Source organism: Otolemur garnettii, unplaced genomic scaffold (genome assembly GCF_000181295.1).
Source record: "Otolemur garnettii isolate 467f Iridium unplaced genomic scaffold, OtoGar3 scaffold00003, whole genome shotgun sequence".
NCBI classification, from domain to species: domain Eukaryota; kingdom Metazoa; phylum Chordata; class Mammalia; order Primates; family Galagidae; genus Otolemur; species Otolemur garnettii.
In genome coordinates this window covers 38010741-38014657 of record NW_003852398.1, presented here as the reverse complement: position 1 = coordinate 38014657, position 3917 = coordinate 38010741, and the positions used below count along the sequence as shown (strand labels likewise).

The 3917-nt window shown below is 48.1% G+C and overlaps 1 protein-coding gene across 1 annotated transcript in view; it reads right to left on the bottom strand.

Moving 5' to 3' along the window:
* The window catches only part of FAM13B (family with sequence similarity 13 member B), a 97818-nt gene extending 95171 nt beyond the window's left edge, over positions 1–2647 (bottom strand). Inside the window, exon 1 of the mRNA XM_023514687.1 lies at positions 2321–2647. The gene's annotated coding sequence lies outside the window, so the exon portion shown is untranslated. The remainder of the gene's footprint in view (positions 1–2320) is intronic.
* Positions 2648–3917: the final 1270 nt, after the last annotated feature.

Genomic DNA, 3917 nt, shown 5'->3' with positions numbered 1-3917 from the left:
GAACCCACCACCTTAGGTGTACGTGGCTGGAGCCTTAGCTGGGTGAGCTATAGGCGCCTAGCCCATTTTACAATTCTTAAAAAAAAAAAAAAAAACTAAAAGTAATTTATATTCTTAATGTCATCAACAAAATGTAATTTGCACATACAATGAAATATTATTCAGCCTTAAAAAGAAAATTCTGATAAACATTAAAACATAGATGAACTTTGAAAACATTACACTGAGTGAAGCCACACAAAGGATAAGGTTGTATGATTCCACCTATAAGGAAACTAAACTAGCCAAATTCGTAAAGAGAGAAAGTAGAATAGAGGTTATTAGGGTTGGTAGAATGGGGGAACAAACTTATTGTCTAATGGGTAAGAGTTTGTTTGAGATAATGAAAAAGTTCTAGAAATGGAGAGTGCTAATAGTTGCACAAAACTGTGAATGTACTTAATGCCACTGAACTGTATACTTAAAAATGTTTAAAACGGTAAATTCTATGTTGTGTATATATTTTACCACAACAATATTTTTAATACGGTAATGGTTGGGCAGTGCCTGTGGCTCAAAGGAGTAGGGGGCTGGCCCCATATGCCGGAGGTGGCGGGTTCAAACCCAGCCCTGGCTAAAAACTGCAAAAAAAAAAAAAAAAAGAAAAAATTAAAATGTTAATGGTTAAAATGGTGTTATGTACATTTTACAATTCTTAACAAAAAAAACTAAAAGTAATTTATACTCTTATAGTTCTAAATTTAGTGTACAGTGATGTACAGATTGGGTTATGCATAAATGATAATACAATTAGTTATTTTATTTTATTTTTTTAGAGATAGAGTCTCACTTTGTCACCCTCTGTAGAGTGCTGTGGTGTCACAGGTCACAGCAACCTCCAGCTCTTGGGCTTAGGCTATTCTCTTGCCTTAGCCTCTGGAGTAGCTGGGACCACAGGGGGCCCACACGCCTATTTTTTGTTGCAGTTTGGCCGGGGCTGGGTTTGAACCAGCCACCCTGGGTATATGGGCTGATGCACTACTCACTGAGACACAGGCACCGCCCTAGTTATTTTATTGATGGAGAAATACTAACAAGTCGCTATATTCATTTCAGCTATTTTGTCCTAAAATGACATTCTAATAAAAAATACACTGTACCATTTACTTCACCCAATGAATAATTTTATGCCACTGTGAAATGCCCTTTTACATCTTCCAAGGACGTACACCGCGTGACACAGATGCCCAATTAGTAACAAAACTAAAAGAGAAAATACGACCCCAATTTTAAACAAAGCACTCATTAATACACAGTTCATCCAATCTAAACAAGTACTAAGTACATAGTACCTGTGAGAAACCCTGGCCAAGAAGTATTTCAAGATTACCAAAAGGAGAGCTGCTATACATTAACTCAGCCGCAGAAAGACAAATAATTCAAAACTATCCTTTAATGTCTGCCTCTATAAGCACTGCACACCATTTATTTAAGGTTTACAGTCTGCATTATTGTGGCTCCAGCTGCCATTTTTAGATTACCAGTTTCTTGAAAGTAAGGCAAACGCCTAACTTTTATCACCGATTAGACGGCATAATGAGGACTCACATGAAACAATGCACTCTTGCCTTTCTACAAAACTGTTTGGTTTTAATTACAAACAAAACCAGCTTAACAATTTCCACCGGGCGAGTGCTCTGATTCAATTTTCCATAACCTTATCTAGGAAACGAGGCGCCCCATCTGAAACTTAATGCCGTATAAAGTGCCCCCTCTCTAGCCTATGTAGAGTGCAAGGCCCCAGTGCAACAGCCCAATTTTGGCCATATTCGCTGAGTGATTTTAAGGAAGTCAGCTACCACTCATCTCACGTGACCTTAAAAAGGGGCGCAGCTGAGATCAGGATTAAACCACGTTCCTTTTTCTTCTACATCAACTTCACTGCCCAGCCTATAGGAAGTGGGTGGGGACAAGTCGCAGACCAATGGACAGGAAAAGGTAGCAAACAAACGCGGGTGTCGTGCCGTCTACTACGGGAGGGCTGGGAGGTGAGGGGGCACACCCGCTCACGCGCACCGCAGCGACTGCAAACAGGAGCCTGCCACACCCCCCGGGAGCCAGGGGCCAAGGCTCCATGGTCCGCTTTCTCTAGCAGAAAGGGAGCCCTCTCTACAGAATGCCCCACCTACTAGGGACTGCCCGGAGTCTCCCGCACCCCGAATCATCACGCTCAGGAGTCAGAACCGGTGGGACACTATGCTGCGGGGAAGCAGCGGGGGGAGGGCCGCGTCCACCGTCAGTTCGCGCATGCGCAGATCCGGGTACCCGCCCTTTCACCTACCGTTGGAACCGCGAAGCCCCGTTCCCCAGCCGCGGCCACTTCTCCAGGACCCGCGGCGACGGCAAGAGGGCGAGAACTGAGGCCCCAAGTGGCTCCGCGGCCCGGGAGCCTCTTCCTGTAGCGGCTGCTGGCGGGAGGCTGACGCGACGACTATGGCGCGGGGCCAGCCCGGTAAGCGACCCTCTGATCCCTCCGGCGGTGGTGGCGGCGGCGGAGACGCGGTAAAGGGGGCGGGAGCGGCGACGGAGGCAGCAGCTGAGGCGCAGAACCTCCCTAACGGCGAGCGGGAGGAGAGTGGAGGGCTGAGGGCTGAGGGCTGAGGGCTGAGGGCGGGCGGCAGGCGGCGGGCGGGGGCCGGACCGGACGTGACGTGCGTGGGAGGGGCGGGCCCCGCGGCAGTGGGGGGAGGGGCGGCCGTAGCCCTGGAGTTCGCAGGTTTGCGAACCGTTGTGCCCCCTCCCACCTCAAATTTGGGCTCTTGCGATGAGCGCGAGAAGCTAGGCGGAGGCCCGAGGAAGGTGTTTGGGGGTCCTAGGTTGGGGGCGGTTAGGAAGGAGAAAGAAACAGGCGATGGGACGTAGGAGGAATGAAGGGAAAATACGAAAGACTGAGGTCGTTTCTGGTCTCTGCGGAGGCGCCCTTGCCCTCCTGCAGGGAAGACTGGTATACCTATATCCACGTGAAGGGCACAGAGGACTCAACAGAAAACGCTAGGGCAAGCCTAGGCAGTGATTCACGTTCCCAGTCCCAGAGTTGTGTGTTAGATATGGGAACTTCTGGGCTGCACCAGCGCCCTACCCGCCCCCCGCCCCCCACGCTTCCCCTTTCACCTTAAGGATCTGACCTAGACTCCAGACAGAACACTGACGCTTTGGTGCCCAAAGGCTCTGGAAATGTGAAAGTGATAGGCTGCATGCTCACAAGGAGCTTCATATATTAAACTGGAGCTGCGGAGTCAGAGCTGAAAGGAGGTAGAACGAACGAGGAACTCTTTGAACCTAGGAGTCTGTACTTGGTTGCATAGCCACCCAGACCAACCCTGCAGCTCCCTTGGGCTCACAAAGGTATGAATATTCAGCCAATCTCTTCTTTGCTTTAGTTAAGGGCTTTGAGTTCTTCCACTGAGTAAAACGCAGTGTTCTGCCTTTGGACTCCTGTAGAGCGGGTAGATGAACACCTGCACAAAGAACTCTGGTTGTCTGTGAAAATATGAAGCACCACAATTCATAGACCCTTCATAGAACTTGGGACAAGATTAAAAATAAATAAATAAAAAGTCACCCTATGAGATGATCTGTAAAAGTGTTACAGAGGCCAAGGGGCTTCCAAATTTCATCAGAGAGACTAGATCCTCTGTACCCTAAGTAACACATGCCCAGTTGTTGCTGTCATAACAGAAGGGTGGGGTCCACAAAAAGTCTAAAACCAGCAGAATGTAAGAATATCTTGTGGAGCTCCACTCCCACTCTATCCAGGATAAAGGTGACTCATTCTAATAACCAGGACCAATACTCATTATCAGGACAGTTAAAAATCTTAATTCGGCTCAGCGCCTATAGCTCAACCGGCTAAGGCGCCAGCCACGTACACCTAAGGT